This window comes from Schistocerca serialis, chromosome 4 (genome assembly GCF_023864345.2).
Source record: "Schistocerca serialis cubense isolate TAMUIC-IGC-003099 chromosome 4, iqSchSeri2.2, whole genome shotgun sequence".
NCBI classification, from domain to species: Eukaryota; Metazoa; Arthropoda; class Insecta; order Orthoptera; family Acrididae; genus Schistocerca; species Schistocerca serialis.
In genome coordinates, this window is record NC_064641.1 from 624,663,060 (window position 1) to 624,682,040 (window position 18,981).

Below are 18,981 nucleotides of genomic sequence, written 5' to 3' on the forward strand. Positions count from 1 at the left end.
GGAAGAGGGGGTGAGCAGTTACTGGTACCAGAAGTACCCTCCACCACACACTTATGCGGCTTGCGAAGTATGATGTAGATATACAACATGACTTCGACAAAGGAAAATTACGAAAATTTGGCAATAATAACTTAGAATACACAAACAATACTCAATCCAGGATAAACGAAAGAAACACACTCGCATGCAAAACTTAAGGATGAAAGTAACTTTCACCTGATGTGTCAGTGCTAAGTAACATACCTTGATGGAACTTGGAGCAAACTGCTACAGTATAGTACAGAAGGCAACAGAAAGAAAAACACAGTGAGACAAACAGAAATAACACTATTATTCAGAGACAATAATTAAACTTAAGTCACCATGACTTGTGATTGTCCCCTGGACATAACAAAAGGTGCGACATCGTTCTTAATAAAGTGCGCGATCACCACGGATAGCAATGCATGCTCTGCAACATGCTGTCATTCTCGCCACAGGGTTGGTAAGGAGTTCTTGTGGTAGAGCGTTCCATTGCTCCACCAATGCAGTTGACAACTACTGGATGGTCACTGGTGCACGTGTCCCACACATGCTTGATGGGATTTAAGATGGGGGAATGGACAGTCTGGTCCATTCGTCAAATGTCCTCTCATTCCAAGAGTTCCTCCACCTTAGCAGTTTGATGTGTTCGCACACTGTCATCCACAAAAATTAAGTCAGGGCCCAATGCACCCCTGAAAAAATGCACATTGGATAAGAATACACTGTCACAATAATATTGATTAGTGACTGTACTGTGTTCAAAGATTTAGAGGTTAGTACGGACGTGCAATATTATGCCTCCCCACATCACAAAATTTGAACCACCAAAACAATCACGTCCAACAATTTTCCAGAGTGCATTGTGTGTTCCCCCTTCTTGCCTTACAAGGTTATGTCCAAAAAGCCAAACATAACTGTTTTGGTGGCCCAGGTGTTATGGTTTGGGGAGGTGCAATATTGCATGATTAGTTGGCAAATGAACCAGCCTACCTGCTCTCTCGATTTAAATTCCATCGAGCCAGTGTGGGATGCGTGGGCGGACATAACACTGCAGCACGCCCACATGCACCTACATCCATTAAGCAGTCGTCAAGAATACTGTTGGAGGCATGGAATGCCTTACCACAAGAACCTTACCAACCTTTGGCCAGCATGGGAGCACATTGCTTAGCATGCAGTGCTGCCCATGGTGATCATTGTGATGACTTCAGTGTAACAACAGACTTTAAATAGAAGTGTCATTTCTACTACTCTTGTTCTGCATCGCCTTCAGTTAACCTCTGTACTATGCTGTACAGTTTACAAGTTTTATCAAGCTTTGTTACTTGATAGTGACACATCATGTGCAAGTTAATCTGTTCTTAAGTTTTGCACACCAGTGTAGTTGAAGAGGTCATGAAGCTTAAATATATTGTGGCACTACAACAAGTGAGAACAAGTACAAGGACAGACAGATAATGCCTCTATTCTCTGCTATACAGTGGACCATACAGAAGAACAGGTCTAACCGGAACAGGATTCATAATAACAAAAGATATTAAAAGTATTTTGGAATTTGAACCTATAAACAAAAGACTCAGCAGACTGAGAATAAACACAAAAATCCAGAATACTACAATAATAACAAGATACACATCAACAGTGGAGGTAGGAGAATGAATAAAAGAACAGTTTCACGAAGATCTTCAAAGCACATGTAAAATTGTACTGAACTATGGCCTATTGCTCGTTCGGGGAGACTTTAATTCATGAGTTGAGTGAAATGAATATGGAAGATTATCAGGATGATATACTTTACATGAAAAAAGTAATGAGAAAGGAGCTATGCCATGTCAGTTTGCTGTTAGAAATAACTTTCTCATCAACGGTATCTGTTTTCCTATCAAAAGAATAAATCTCTAAACCTGGAGACCAAATTTAGTGGTGCAGTTAACCAAATACACCACATGTTAGTAAAAGCATGATACGCCTGAGCTGTAATTGGGGGGGGGGGAGGGGGGGGAGGGGAACAGAGAGAGAAAGCAAATTGGAATGTAGACAAACAGTGATCCCTGCTAAAACATATCAAAGTGTAAAACAGTATTTCAGCTGTGCCTGTCTGCAACTCGATGTGTCATTTTTACAGTGAGTAGCAATTTATCCCGTTCAAACAAAAACTAAATATGTTTTGACAGCAGGCAAGGAAACAATAGGGAATCAAGATAGGTGGAGCAGCATCCAGGAAGCAGTGGAAGAAACAAATGCGATAAGACAAAAAGGAAAGAAATGAATGATTTGATGGCAAATGTGCACTAACAGAATGTAAAAATGAGGCAAGGCCAATAATACTACACAGAGAGAGAGAGAGAGAGAGAGAGAGAGAGAGAGAGAGAGAGAGAGAGAGAGAGAGAGGGGGGGGAGGAGGAGGAGGAGGAGGAGGAGGAGAAGAAGAAATATGGAGATGTATAAAGAGCTAAGATCTAATGCTCATAGCATACATAAGAAAAAGAGAAATGAGTGGTTGAAAGCAAAATTTCAAGAGATAGAAGAATTAAAGGAACAGAATGAAACATGAAAATTGTACCACACAATAACGAAGACATGAAATATTTTCCAACCAATACAAACCACATCTAAAAATAGAAATGCTATAAGATAATCAGAAACAAACAAAAAATAGTACAGATATGAGCAGAATATTTTGAAGATATACTAAATACCAACTCAGACCAACTATTAAGAGATCCACTAGAACACTAGGAGATACAGTGGCAAGAGAAGAGGAAAGGGAAAAAGCTAAAATGGCCAACACCGCAACATCTGGGTCAGTGAAGTGAAGTGAAGAGAAGATCTGGGGAAGTGTCAGAACTTATAAAATTGGCAGACTACATATAACACATGAAATGCACTAATGAATAACATATGGGAAAATTAAAGCATCCCTGAGACTAAAACTGAAATAATATAAGCTATATATAAGGAAGCAGAAAAATCAGCTCGTCAAAATTATATAGCCACAACTTCATTGAATAAAGCCAACACGGTATTCTCAAGGGTGCTCAATGAAACAATAAAAAAGGGCACTGAAAATATCCTCTGACAATACCAATGTGGTTTCTGGCCAAACATAAGTGCTTGTGATCAGATGTTTGTTATCAGATGAAGAAAAATTTTATGAATATGACCTATATCTCCACTTCCTGTTGCTTTTAAACAAACTTTTGATAGTGTCAACAGGCCAGCATTGTATAAAGCACTAGAAGAATTGGGCATTTGTGACAAGCAAAAAAGGCTTGTTGTGTTACCAATGAAGGATGTACAGGTGAACAAGAAATTGACTAAGAGTCTTAACTTTACTGATGGAATGAAACAGGGTGATGGTCTCTCTGCAGTCCTGTTTAAGTTAGCAATGCACAGTCTGGTACAAAAAAATAGACAAGAGAAGGACAATAATGATTAAATTAAACAAGATATATGTATATGTAGATGATAATTCAACTGTGGCAAGAGATGTAAACACTCTTTAAAGAAAAGTATGAAATAATGGAAGCCGAATGAGCAAAAATTGGACTTGCTGTAAATGAAAACAAGACGAAATACATGGTAATGTTCAATGCCATGTTTGAATAACACCAAATGATCCAAATGCATCTAACAAATGGTTTAAAGCTCTAAGCTGCTTCCATTAGCTTGGTGTCCTCTTAAAGAAGCAATAATAATATGAGACAATGTATTACAGAAATCATACAAATAGGAAACAGAGCCTATTATGCCATTTTACATGTATTCAGGAATTCTCTAATTACAAGAACAACAACAGTACACTATTCTCTTGTAGGACCAGTTATTACATGTGATTCAGGAAAGGGGCTGATGACAGAAGCCAACATGAACAATGAGTAAGGTATAACCATGAAACACAAGAGCTTATATAGGGAAAAGATATACTGTAATTTATTAAATTTCGAAGAACATAATGGTTATGGCATTTGGAGAGAATGACAGATGAGAGGATGCCCGAACGAACAATAAAAGACAAACTGCATTCCACCAAAAGGAAGTACCAGCCGAGACATAGATGGCTGGACAATGTGTTGACTGACCTAACCAAGATGGAGATCTGAGGATGGAGGAGAAAATCAGAGAATGAAGATGAATGGAGGCAGATGTTGAGGAGGCCAAGGGCCATGAAGAGCTACACAGCCGAAGAAGAATATTAAGGCAGAGTACAGATTTAATGTCTATGCACTGATCGTCTTTTGTTAACCTGGACTCAATCCATACTCCTGAAGGTTCCTTCCCCAATAGGTCCTACAGAACACAATAAATTAATAACTGTGAACAAGAATCAGGATGGCAACCATTCAATAGCAGATGATCAATGAGTGGCACAAGCATGAAGAACACAGAACAGAAAACCTTGTGTTCATGGAATAGAGGTGACTTACAGTTTGAATAAACTGGACCTTAAGTTTGACACTAGAAATTATTTTGGGGGCTTTAGAATGGAAGTTACGTAAATCATCCCATAATAGAACCATTACACAATAACACTGGTGCATTATCAGGAAAGAGTAGGCCTACATATTGCGCGTTTTCTGCAGACATACTTCCACTACACTACTGATAACCGGAGTATCACACAATGCAGGATTGGAATGGCACAGCAACCAAAAACATACTCAAAAGCTGAAATAGGTGGTACTCTACAATTCTTGTGGGTAAAACATATGTATTGCACAGTGTGAAATTCTGGGGATATATGGAGCAAATGCAATCTCGCACCCAGCTGCAGTGAAATGTTGCCAATAATTCCAACATGGTCACACAGATGTGGGTGATGCCCATCGGGGAGTCACAAAACAGTTCTTAAATGGCAAATAGCTCCATGCGCAAGGTGTGGACTTTCACCATCGTGGAACTGAACCTGAAGGCGACTATGTTGAAAAATAGTGTCATGCGTCTGTCACTTTGAGGTGCAGGACAGCATTCAATTAAAGTTACTTAGCCTGCCATAATTATGTGTAACTTACTTTTTGAAGCCCTCTCATGTGGAAGAATTTGCGATCTAATCACAAAAACATTTATTTGATAATCTGTTTCTTACCCCATTATGGCTAATCTTTATATGAGCTACTGCAAAAATAACATTATGACAAGGAATTCTGTAGTTATCTATAAAACATACGCAGTTTCAAGGTTTGTTTAAACTATTCCCTTAGCATTATGTCACTACTCAAAGAATAATGATTCACTGTAATACAAGCTAGTCAGAAAGAAAATCTATGACATTAAAATTGTCTCAATCATATTGTGTGATGCACCAATCCACCTCTGACAATGGTCAATTTCAACAGGTTACAGCAAAAAAATGAAACTATTTACTTAAATGGCATTATTCCCAAACTGTGTGAAAAATATTTACACTAATTGTAGACAGCTATTAATCTTAATACTCACTGAAGCGGGTCATTCTTACTTTAATAAACCTAGAGGAAATGTTTTTTTGTTTTAAATTAAGGGATAGAAATTTGCATGTTCCACAGACCTATAACTGTGACATCTCACTATAATGCAGAATGAGTCAGTTTTCCAATTATAATATATTTTTCAGTGTAAAACATAGCAACATGCTGATCATTTACATGACTATGACAATGCAGTGTTTGTATTATTCTGGATTATGATGTAACATTCCTTCAGATATGCATGCACGTCCAAAGGAACATTAATCTTGTGGTGCAGTTCTTCTCGTCGTCTCCGTGCTTGCTAAGAAAATGGGATGAGGAGTTCCGCCTTATGCAAGACACCTTTCTTCTTTTGATTCCCATCATCCCATTCCCAAAGGAACATTGCTTCTAATGTGGAACACCACTGCAGTATTGTATTTATCCGTCAACACTGCGCAAGCAACTTTCACGTAAAAATGCCACCCCCATATGGGAATACATATAATGGACGTACGAGTACAGGTTGGACACACATGGTTGCCGACATATGGAAGTTTGGGTCTGGCCTTGAGTTGTGCTTGGATTGCAAAATGGTAAGGTGACCACTTGCAATAAGCACAAATTATGAGCTCGAGTCCTGGTCTGGCACAAATTTTCATTGTCTTCATTCCATTATACAACTTCTGTTCAAAAAATTCCAAACACTTGTAATTTCGCACCAATGATGTGTAGGAGCAAAATGAGGTTGGCATCGTTGCACATCCCTCTGCTTAATGTGTAACTGCTGGAAGTTTCATTGTCGTATATCTGTTAGTTATTGTTCAGTTCTGTATTGAGTAGAATGTTGCGTGTCACAGTTTCGAATTTCAAGATGGCAGTGTTAGAGGAGCAACGTGTCTGCAATAAATTTTGTATGAAACTCAGGAAAACCTTTACAGACACACACTAAATGATACAGTAAGCCTAAGGTGATGAGTGCTTAAGCTGCAATCGATGTCACGAATGGATCATATGGTTTAAAAATAGCCGGACAGAAGTTAAAGATGACAATCATTCAGGATGCCCTTCAACACCTAGCAACAATGCTCATGTCAGGAACGTCAATGAAATTGTGCGTGCCAATTAAAGACTGACTCTCCAAGAGATTGCAAAAGAATATCACTTTTCAGTTGGGTCATGTCATGAAATCCTGACACAGCATCTTGGAATGTATCATGTCGCCACCAAGCTGGTCCCATGGCTGACGAGTCAAGACCAGAAAGACCTTCACCTTGCAATCTGTGAAGACCTTCCAGATCACAGAATTCAGAATGAGGTGATCCTTAAGAGAATAATAACTGGCGACGAAACATGGGTCTAAGGTTACATTGGGTGAGACGTTAAAGAATGAAGATTTGCAATAATAGATGAGATAGAAGCAAAAATCAAACACGAGATAAAAGAAAATTCACAGAGACTGCTTCAAACAATCCAGCAAAAGGTGTTCCGGAAGTGGAAATTGTATTGGGAGCAGTGTATCAATTGTGGAGATCTTGCACAATAAGTAAACGGTAAATGTAGAAAAAACTTGTGGACAAAGTTCCAGAATTTCTTGAACAGACCTTGTACAGCTGATAGTTGTCCTTATTCACTAATTGCGAACCCATTTCATGTTTTTACACGACTGTCTTTAAGTGCCCTGCACATGAACAGGTAACATTTTCACCCCATACTTTGAGAATACACTACTCTTGATCCACAACATCTACAATGTAGTGGTTTTATGTAATCAGTTCAGTGCATTCGATAAAGCAGTTTTAGAAATTACATTGATTTATCTATGATAGTTTAATTGTTACAAAAATTTGTACATGAATTTTGTATTCATGTTTAGTTTTCAGTATTGTTACCTGGGGCATCAATAATGTAACATTACTCAAACTAAAGTAGGCTGCTCACATCATCCACTAAAATACGGTAAGCCTAATGCCTTGCAGTTTCGTGTACAACTGACGACATTATTTATGGAGCAAAATTTATTTTGTAGACAAACTGTTGTAATAATGAAACTGTCACAGGTAAACACATATCATTTCTAATACTGCTTTAGCTAATACTATGCAATCTCTATATGTAAAAGAAAATGTCCTGATTGATCATCACCCAACCCAAACCGCTGTAGATATATACTTGAAATTTGAAAAGTGTGTTGATATTATATTGTATGCATCATTTAAGAAGTGATTTTTTTGAAGTCTACCCATAAGGTGGTGAAATTAGGGATGAAAGGTTGTCTGAAAATTTGTCACTATTAAACCAATTTTAAAGCTAGACCTACAGAAACAGGTATCTGGTTTCTCTGGAAGAATAAAGAAACATATTTTTCAGTGTTTTTGGGAATTTAATCCCTATGGAGTGGAAATAGTGGGTGAAAGTTAATTTTGAAAATATATCATTATTTCAGAAATACTAAAGCATTTTTAAAGCTAAATCTATGAAAATTGGTATTTGACCTCTTAGTCACAAATAAAAGAAATAGGCTGTGTGTTTCGGTGTTTTGGGATTTCAACCTCTAAGGTAGTGGAATAGGGGGTGAAATATTTTATGAAAATATTTCATTCTGAAAGTGGTTTTTAAGCTAAATCTATGGAAATTTGTACTCGCTTCATGGTTGGAAATAAAAGAATTAAGTGTTGCAATGTTTTTGGAAATCCAACACCTAAAAGGGTGAAATAAGGCCTCAATGATTCAAAGACTAATCATCACCCAGCCCGAAACACTAAGGACAGATGCTTGAAATTTAGAGACTGCATTGGTCTTATAAAATGGGCATCATTTAATACAGGATTGTTCAAAATTCCACCCCTTAGGGACAAAGTATGGAATGAGAGGTTTTTTGAAAATATGTCACTATTAAGGCAATTTGGAAGCTAGAACTATGAAAATTGGTATTTGGTTTCTCACTAGAAATACATGTTCCAGCATTTTTGGAAAGTTATTCCCTACAGGGAGAAACAGGCAATGAATGTTTTGTGGAAATGTTTCATGACAAAAGCATTTTTGAAATTATATCTCTGAAAATCTGTTCTTGGTATATCAGTTAGAAATGAAAAAAATGCGTGTTTTAGTGTTTCTTGAAAATCCAACCCCTACGTGGGTGAAACGGGATGAAAATATTTCATTATATTAAAATACCTTTAAAGCTAAATCTATGAAAGGTAATATTTGAGTTCTAACAAATATATGTTACAGGATGAAAATTCCTATGGAAATATCACATGAACTCACCAGGCAGGATTAACATAGAATATAATCACTTTATGATCAGACGTACATTCGTGAAAGACCATACTCCTATTGCCTTAACCAGTGTGAAAAATTTGCAATTTGTGAACAACACGTAAAGTCAATTAAAGAAAAACAAACAAAAATCTGTGCAGACCATAGAATCAATGAGAGTGAAGCAGTGGGCACTATGTTAATGTTGACACAGAACTATAACACACTATGTGTTACAGATCAAGGATAGTAATATATTCTCAAAATATGTGGTAAAAATGCTACCTGTTCATGCCCAGTTCCTCTAAGTCTCTCTCCCCATGTGGACATCAATTTTCCCAGTTGGTCCCCAGTTATTATTTAGCAGTCAGTGTGAGGAAGAGTGATTGTCGGGCAGCCACACAGAAACATTTCGCATACTGCTAAAATGGATCACAGGAGTATTGGAACATTCTGTGACATGCATAATACACAAAAACCATTGAAACATCCGAATGAATGGACACTCATTCTGGACAGTTACTTCTCTACGTAACTCAGATGCAGCCTTAAGCTGCCAAAGTTGCTACAATGTGCAATCACTGCCATGAGAGCAAACACCATTGGCACCTTCAGTGCTGGTATGAAGTTTTTTTAAGCCATTGTCAGTTTCTTCTGGGAGAGGAGGAGGAGATAAGTGTTTAACGTTTCATCGACAACATACTTTATTTAGCATAACCAGTTTCTGTCCTGGCACATATTCAAGAGCACCTACAACAGACACAGATACAGGTACATGGTCCTCATCTTGTCATACAAAAATTGGATCATAAGCTCAGATTAACGAAGGATGCAGAAGGAAAGCAGCCCTGCCCTTTTGAAGGAACCATTTCGGAATTTGCCCTAAGTGATTTAAGGAAACCACAGAAAAACTCAATCAGGATGGCCGGACGTTGATTTCAACCATCATCCTCCCAAATGCGAGTCCAGTACACTAACCAGTACACTGCCCCACTTGGTATTTTGTTCTGGGTGGGCAAGACAGCCTCAATAAATTTGAGAAAGACATAATTTCATCATGCTCTATTTTAAAAATCCCACTTTATTTAGCACACATTAATCTATAACAGATGCAGATATATTGCACTAATCTCATCATACAAAAATCGTGTGCCACACATATTTGTGCATAGTACAGTCATCAAAGTGCATCGTTTCGTGATGTGCAGCTACAATAGACACCTGCACATAGCTCTTTACAGTACTGAGACATATAGAAGTAGGCAATGAGCACTGACAACACCGCAGATGAAACAGGTTAAGTACCCCAGTAGCCCTAATCTAGGTTTCTCCTCCTCCCTCTTTCTTTCTCTTCTGCAATTAATTCATAAATTCGTTTAATTTGTTTTTACATGCTGGTTGGCTATCTGTCAGACTTTTAATGGATTTTGGCAAAGGAACAAAGTCTTTTGTGACAGCCTAATTCATCTTTTTTGTTCTTAAGTCAGATTCAACCCAGAATAGTGAAGATCATGCTTTCTTCTAGTGTTGTTGCTACGCTCTTTGCTATTATTTTTTAACTGGGATGGGTTATTAATAACAAATTTCATAAGGGGAAAACATGTATTGTGGAGGAACTGTGAATATCCAGAGTTTCTTAAAATAAATGTCTGCAAGGTGATCTTGAGTGGGCTCCAGCTATTACTCTGATTATAGACTTTCATGCAATGAATACTTTTTCTCTTAGTGATGAATTGCCCCAAAATATGATGCCATATGAAAGCAGTGAGTGAAAAGAGGCACAGCAGGCAAATTCACTGATATGCTTATAACCAACATTGTAGTGATTCGAGAATTTCGGTGTAATTTCTAGAACCAATCTGCCTTCTATCGTCTCGAACACATGATATTTTTGATGTGAATGTGGGGTGACAGAATCCTACCTACTGCACATCACGTTTGTGTGTGCAGGTTTGAAATTCAGTCACGAGAAGAATGTAGATGCGGCAGTCAAACAGCGACAAGTACTTGTCAGGCGATCCACGGAAGTTTTAATGAAAGTGTACGGAAGAACCATGGAGCTTCTATGTTATTCTGCACTAATTGTGTCAGTGACCATTGTTATGACAACAAGAAAAGTGGAGAACGTACTCTTGGAGAGAAAAAAAAAAAAAAAAAAAAAAAAAAAAAAAAAAAAAAAAAAACACACACACCTCTTGTCTTAGCCTTGTTGAAGGGAAGACGTGTATCCTGACTCATGTTGAGAATGAACAGCATGTTTAAGCCACCTTTCTCTTATATGTAAATTAGTTTGTTCTTGACATCTGGAGACATGAGAGACTTAAAAAACAGTATATATTTATGTGAAGAGTAGGATTTGTAAAATATCTTAAGTTCAAATATATGTCGTTAGTTGAAGCAAATGTAATTGGTATTTCTACTTATTTTTATAAGTAGAGAGAGTCTTAAGAAATTCCTGTACCTAGCAGCATACTTCAGAGAAGAAAGTGAAAGAGTTTGCAGCAGCAGGCTAACCAGCAAGGAAAGCCGGCCGAGCATGTCAAGTAAGTCATCTCGTAAAAGAAGTGGAAGTTAGTATATTTACTTCACACTTAAACTGTCGTCCAAAGCCATTAGAAAATTTGCAACAACTCTAATAATGTGGACCTAAATGTTTCAAATGTGTTTCATCCAATTCAATTTCTCATAAAAGCACACATCCAGAAATTTTGAATAGCCTGCTTTAGCAACAGACTTCTGCTCAAAGTCTATATTTATCAACGGTGTTATGCCATTTACTGTACAGAACTGCATATACTTCGTTTTCTCAAAATTTAGTGAGAGTCCATTGGCAGCGAACTCCTTAATAATTTTTTGAAACGCATTAATCACAATTTCCCCAGCTAATTCTTTTCTATTGGGTGTAATTACTATACTTGTATCATCAGCAAAAAGAATTAGCTTTGCATCTTCACGAGTGCAGAGTGGCAAGTCATTAATATATAGATAAAAGAATGAAGGATCCATGACTGAACCCTGTAGGACATCATTCTTGCTACCTCCCCAGTTAGAGCGGTCTGCTGATTTTAGCAGGATATTTGTGATGTTAATTTCAACCTTCTGTAATCTTCCAGTTAAACGTTAATTAAACTATTTGTGCACTGTCCCACTTATATCACAATAGTTAACCTTACCTAGAAGAATTTCATGATTCACAGAGTCAAAAGCCTTTGAGAGACCACAAAAAAATCCCAATGGGCGATGTTTAGTTATTCAGAGCATGTAATATTTGACCAGTGAAAGCACATATAGCATTTTCTATTGAAAAGCCTTTCTGAAAACCAAACTGACATTTTGTTAGTATTTCATTTTTACAAATACAAGAAGCTACTCGCAAATACATTAATTTTCCAAAATTTTTGGATAAAGCTGTCAGAAGTGAGTTGGGTGGTAGCAGTTAGCATCAGACCTATCACCTTTTTTATCGATGGTTTAACAATGGCATGCAAAGAGAAGTGGCAAAGTGGTTAGAACACTGGATTCTTATTTGGGAGGATGATGGTGCAAACCTGCGTCTTGCCATCCAGATTTAGGTTTTCCATGATTTCCCTAAATCGTTCCTTCAGACAAATGTCGGGATGGTTTCTTTGAAAGGGCACAGCTGATTTCCTTCCGCATCTTTGACACAATCCGAGCTTGTGCTCATCTCTAATGCCCTCAATGTCGACAGGATGATAAACCCAATCTTCCTTCCTTCAGCATATTTCAGTCTATATGGAAAAATGCCCTGTTTCAGTGAGCAACTACATATGTGACAGGGAATCTTACTTATCTGTTGGGAACAAGCTTTTAGTAGTCTGCTGAAAATCCCATCAATTCGATGAGAGGTTATACTTGTGAGTGAATTTGTTATTTTTTCCAATTTCAGTAGGAGAGGTGACTTGAATTTCAATTTTATCAAATTGCATAGGTATTGCCTGTTCCATAAACAGCCTTGCATCTTCTAATGAATAGCTGGATTTTATTTTCTCTATAACACTTAAAATATGATTACAAACAATCCACAACTGAGCATTATAGCAGAGGTTGAAAATACCATTTCTTTTGTAAGGTTCTTTTCATTTATAACATGTCTGCTTTCCGGCTCTTACATGCCCATCATCAGACGTTATAACTTTGTGCTGTGACTCCGAGCGTCACGGTGAACGAGTACAGGACGTGGTGTATCACCAGCGACCACAGAGCATATGCTCTGTACTCGCTGCTGATACACTGCATCCTGTACTCATCCACCATGGCGTTCAGGGGCACAGCACAAGTTATAACACCTGATGATGGGCAAAGAGCCGGACACCGGTTGTGTCCTAAACTAAAAAGAACCTTACAACTGAAGCGGTATTTTCAATCTCTGCTAAAATATGATTATTAAAAATATTTTCTGCTCCTGACTTTCTGTTAACAAACTTTTCACCCAGTCTGATAGAAATACATTCTTCTTGTGCTCTCGGTTGCCCTGTTTCCCTTATAACAATATTCCTAATTGTTTTAATTTTATTATCAGATGTGCTAATCTCAGACATAAAGCACATACTTCTGGACTTTTTAGTAACTTTTGTTAATACAGTGAGGTAGTTTTTATAATGTTTGACTGTTTCTGCATCACTGCTGCTGTTTACAAGATTTTTTTAATCCCTTTATTAAGCAGGCGGCCGGTGTGGCCGAGCGGTTCTAAGCGCTTCAGTCTCGAACCGCGCGACCGCTACGGTCGCAGGCTCAAATCCTGCCTCGGGCATGGATGTGCGTGATGTCCTTAGGTTCTACATCTACACTCAGCAAGCCACCCAACTGTGTGTGGCGGAGGGCATTTTACGTGCCACTGTCATTACCTCCCTTTCCTGTTCCAGTCGCGTATGGTTCGCGGGAAGAACGACTGTCTGAAAGCCTCCGTGCGCGCTCTAATCTCTCTAATTTTACATTCGTGATCTCCTCGGGAGGTGTAAGTAGGGGGAAGCAATATATTCAATACCTCATCCAGAAACGCACCCTCTCGAAACCTGGCGAGCAAGCTACACCGCGATGCAGAGTCTGCCACTTGAGTTTGTTAAACATCTCCGTAACGCTATCACGGTTACCAAATAACCCTGTGACGCAACGCGCCGCTCTTTTTTTGGATCATCTCTATCTCCTCCGTCAACCCGATCTGGTACGGATCCCACACTGATGAGCAATACTCAAGTATAGGTCGAACGAGTGTTTTGTAAGCCACCTCCTTTGTTGATGGACTACATTTTCTAAGGACTCTCCTAATGAATCTCAACCTGGTACCCGCCTTACCAACAATTAAATTTATATGATCATTCCACTTCAAATCGTTCTGCAAGCATACTCCCAGATATTTTACAGAAGTAACTGCTACCAGTGTTTGTTCCGCTATCATATAATCATACAATAAAGGATCCTTCTTTCTATGTATTCGCAATATATTACATTTGTCTACGTTAAGGGTCAGTTGCCACTCCCTGCACCAAGTGCCTATCCGCTGCAGATCTTCCTGCATTTCGCTACAATTTTCTAATGCTGCAACTTCTCTGTATACTACAGCATCATCCACGAAAAGCCGCATGGGACTTCCGACACTATCTACTAGGTCATTTATATATATTGTGAAAAGCAATGGTCCCATAACACTCCCCTGTGGCACGCCAGAGGTTACTTTAACGTCTGTAGACGTCTCTCCATTGATAACAACATGCTGTGTTCTGTTTGCTAAAAACTCTTCAATCCAGCCACACAGCTGGTCTGATATTCCGTAGGCTCTTCCTTTGTTTGTCAGGCGACAGTTCGGAACTGTATCGAACGCCTTCCGGAAGTCAAGAAAAATAGCATCTACCTGGGAGCCTGTATCTAATATTTTCTGGGTCTCATGAACAAATAAAGCAAGTTGGGTCTCACACGATCGCTGTTTCCGCAATCCATGTTGATTCCTACATAGTAGATTCTGGGTTTCCAAAAACGACATGATACTCAAGCAAAAAACATGTTCTAAAATTCTACAACAGATCGACGTCAGAGATATAGGTCTATAGTTTTGCGCATCTGCTCGACGACCCTTCTTGAAGACTGGGACTACCTGTGCTCTTTTCCAATCATTTGGAACCTTCCGTTCCTCTAGAGACTTGCGGTACAAGGCTGTTAGGAGGGGGGCAAGTTCTTTCGCGTACTCTGTGTAGAATCGAATTGAAACTGTCAGACACTGTTCTCTTTCTGTGGTTCCTGTTCCTTGCCAACACTTCCCACAGGTTTTCACCATTCTCCCCCTTTAACCTCATCTGTTCCTCCCTAGCACTATTCAGTTCATCCTTAAGGTCTCCAAGCTTCTCTTGCTGTTCAGCTATTTTCCTATCCCTTGAACAAAATTTGCAATACCATGGAATAGATCCATCTACTTCGCGAATTCCCATGCCATTACATCTCCCCCCCCCCCCCCCAAACATTAACATTTGTCACAACAGCTGCATAAAACCCCAGAATTAAATTTTCCAAGGCAGCCCAAACACTTCTACCTCATGAAGTCACTGGAGTTATGTGGAACACTAATATATGTATATACTATTAACACAGTAGTGTAATGCATTTAAAATAATGTTAAAACTCAAAATCTGTATACCTGAAAAATTAAGTTTGAGATTGCATATGCGCAATATGGGCTTTACACGTTTTGAAATGAGAAATAAAAGAACTCTAAACCTTCAACTCTCCAAGTAGATACAGCACTGCTAAATATACTTAATACTTAGACATAGGCCTACATTTAAATGGGTATGAAAACCTACATCTAAAGTATGCGAAAACTGTCCCTTATGATCCTTTTTTTCCCCCCAAGAAATACGTTGAAACAAGTGAAACCTTCAATAGATAACAAGAAATAGGCTCTAATTAACATCCTTATGGTGTAATATTAACTTAATTGATAGCTATTACACAATTACCTACTTATCTACATGCGCACAAATTCAAGTATGTAAGACATACACATATTAAGAAAGTTTCATACATTCAGACATCAGTGACTGCCAGTATTACAATATTTCATCTGTCAAAATTAAGTATGGATCAGCAATTCTGTCTCATAATGTTATAGTTTCCCACAGCGAAATTTCCTTTTTCCTATGTACTGTCAGTGCCCTCACTTATGAAGCAGAATAATTGCAGAAGTTTTCCAGGTCCCGCGAAATGTCTGTCCTTACATTATATAGACAAATTGCAATACTCTCCCTCTAATTTTAATTACTTCTATTCAAACGTCATCATATACAAGCATTTATCCTTTTTTCAGACAGAGAATAGATTTCATCTAACGCACCCAGCTTTATTTCAGCAAATTTATTATTAACTAATTTTCCATCTGTCTCTCTGACACGTCTTGGCTTACATTAACTTTTAAAGAATCTTGTAATACTTTGCCATCCATTAGGTTAGCTTCATAGTCTTATTGCTTTCAATCATTTTATATTCTTGAAGCCACTTACAAACAGTTTTGTTAAATTCAAATATCTTTAACAGTCCAGATAACAAATCTACTATTATAAGCCAAAGTGACACATTTCGCTTAATAAAAACACAGAATAAATTGAATCATAAAAATTAGTCATTTTATTGCCTGTGCCAAACTACAACCACATCTAATTTTGCATTATTCGAGTTTAATCTAGGGTCTTCAAAAACGTACACAATTTACAGTCATTAATTTTACAAGCGATGCATAAACATTCCAGAAATTATAGCCCTTTTAGGAATCCCACGGTATTACAGATAAGATTCAGTAAGTTTCTCACAGATTTATTGTGGATAATCAGGATTGCGGTCCTATACTTCGCACAAGAGGTAAACAGTTTGCCACAAACACGCAAAATCTTACAATCCACTACAACCAATCTCCCACGAAAATACAGTGCGAACGCACTATAGCGGGAGATCGGCGTAGAATTATATTAGGCAATCCACAATCAGTAAAGCACTTCACTTTTTTATAAAAAAAATAGGATGCTAGATACATAAATACGGTACACTGCATCTACAGCAGCAGTCGTTTACAAACACTAGCAACAAATGCTCTGAGTAACCTAACCTGTCCGCAATTTACTCAGTGTGTCTCATTTCGGCTGGATGAAGACACAGCTCCTCTCACTTACACTTGCAGAAAAATCCCAAAGTTTCACTCAACGCTCCAAAAACAATAGAGAACTGAACAAAAACCATTAAATGTTTTCCTATCCAACATGGATGTTTAGTTATTACGCTACAACAAAACTACGGAGTTAAAACGACGTTCCCCATCCCGACTCCTCCCAAACATTTTACATGTCTATTACGTATCACATCAAGATTTATACTCACCACTCTTAGTTCTTCCTTCCATACTACACTACGATTCAGAATACAATCAAAACAATAGCAAACTTCTCTCGCGGTATTTTGAACCAAGGTATTGGTCCATTCCAATATCTTTGCTACATAATAGACATGATCGAAATGTCACATCTTCCAAGGGTGTCCTTTGATAGAGTTGATACTGCTATTTACGTCGTTAGGATGAAGAATTTGTAAATGAGAAAAAAGCAAAATTTCATATTTCAACATCTAATTTAGTGAAATTATTAATTAATATAAGTATCAATTAATGAAAATACTAGTTAATGAAAAATTTGTAGTATTATAGAGACGAGGGCAAACTTCTTATTAAAAAAAAAAAACAATAATTAATTACTTAGCTCTTGCAGATAGTTTGCGGTACGTTCACAGTTCTGTTTTCTACATACACACAAGCATACACATTTTCACTCCTGAAATCACCAACATTTAACTATTAGTCCTTTCTCATACTTTAGATATTCTAATAGTATATTGGATTAAGGACAAGTGAGATTTCAGAAACAGAGCAAGACGTAGACAATGATAACGCAGACAAATTTCAGTTACCAAAAAAAAAAAAAAAAGCATGAATGAAAATAAATTACAGTGGTACATATTATTCATAACTTCAATTTAAAGACAGTGTGGTATATAACTAAATAATTCTTTTACGGGATAAAAGCAATGTTCTATCAGAAACGACTTAAATTTCACTAAATGAATTTTTATGTCGTTCTCTTCTGAATGGCTTTGTAGGATATTGAATAATTTAAACGTCATGTGTGAAATACTTTTTTCCTAGAATATTGTTCTAGATAGGGATATGTAAATTTACAGGTGCTTGTTCTGTTATGGCACTGGACATGTTAATTATGTAGCAACTCATCAGTTGTTTACAATGACACTTAAAAGCACAGGCCACACCCATCTACAAGATGGGCGAAAGAAGTGACCACAAAACTACCGCTCACAACCCTTAAAATCCATTTGTCGTAAAATCTTAAATTTCATTCTGAACTCCAGAAACTCGACCTCGGTCCACAGGCAACTGCTCCACAGACTATGGCTCTGCGTCCAGTAGCGTGTGGCCCTGTAACTTCTGCAGCCGCTTGCAGAGATGTTTACATTACAACCAAGAGTTGCGCAATCTCACTCATGCAAGTAGTTTGGGCAAGTTAATTTCAGCAAATCGACGCAAGTACTTGCATAAGCTTTTCCACTAGAATTGCTTTATGAGACAGGCAAGTGAAGTTTACAGTGTCGTGAGAAAAAACCAGAGCAGTGGCCATCGTTCTTACATTATTATTACGAAAGAAATATCGTGATAGAAAACGAAAAATTAAGAACAAAATAAATGTTTTTGTGAAGAACTGGAACAGGGTGTACATAATTCAGTTACCATGAAAAACTGTTGAATGAATTGAAAGCAGTGTACTTCACTACGTTTTGAGAATTTCATATACAAGTTCGTAAGCCTTTTTCTTTATTGTAGCAACAAATACAGTATTCAAAATAGGATACAAAAATGTGGCAAGCTATATCACCAAGAGATCAGCTTTTAATTATGTTTCTATTTTTGAAAACAATATTTATTATTTTTACAACATATGTAATACTTCCAATGGTACATTTGTTTTGGCACATCTGTCTCTGCGCCGTTCTACTTTTCGATACTAAAAGCCAGTTTACACTGTCTGTCACGGCACTGTCACTTCAAGGTGTATTCACACTGTCCGTTACGTCACGACACGGCAAGTCAATTCAGGTCACATGATATTAGCTCGCATGATTCTCAAGTGTTTCCCCCCCCCCCCCCCCCCTCGCAAATTGCGATCTTCTCAAGAAGATTTTCAGCGTTTTTACGCCTGAAGTGATCATA

At 37.8% G+C, this 18,981-nt stretch overlaps 1 protein-coding gene across 2 annotated transcripts in view; it reads right to left on the reverse strand.

Annotated features, from left to right (window-relative positions):
- Window positions 1-17,208, reverse strand: part of LOC126475433 (uncharacterized) — an 80,816-nt gene extending 63,608 nt beyond the window's left edge. For both annotated transcript variants that reach the window (XM_050103285.1, XM_050103284.1), the window contains exon 1: window positions 17,088-17,208. The gene's annotated coding sequence lies outside the window, so the exon portion shown is untranslated. The remainder of the gene's footprint in view (window positions 1-17,087) is intronic.
- Between the last annotated feature and the right edge of the window lie 1,773 nt (window positions 17,209-18,981).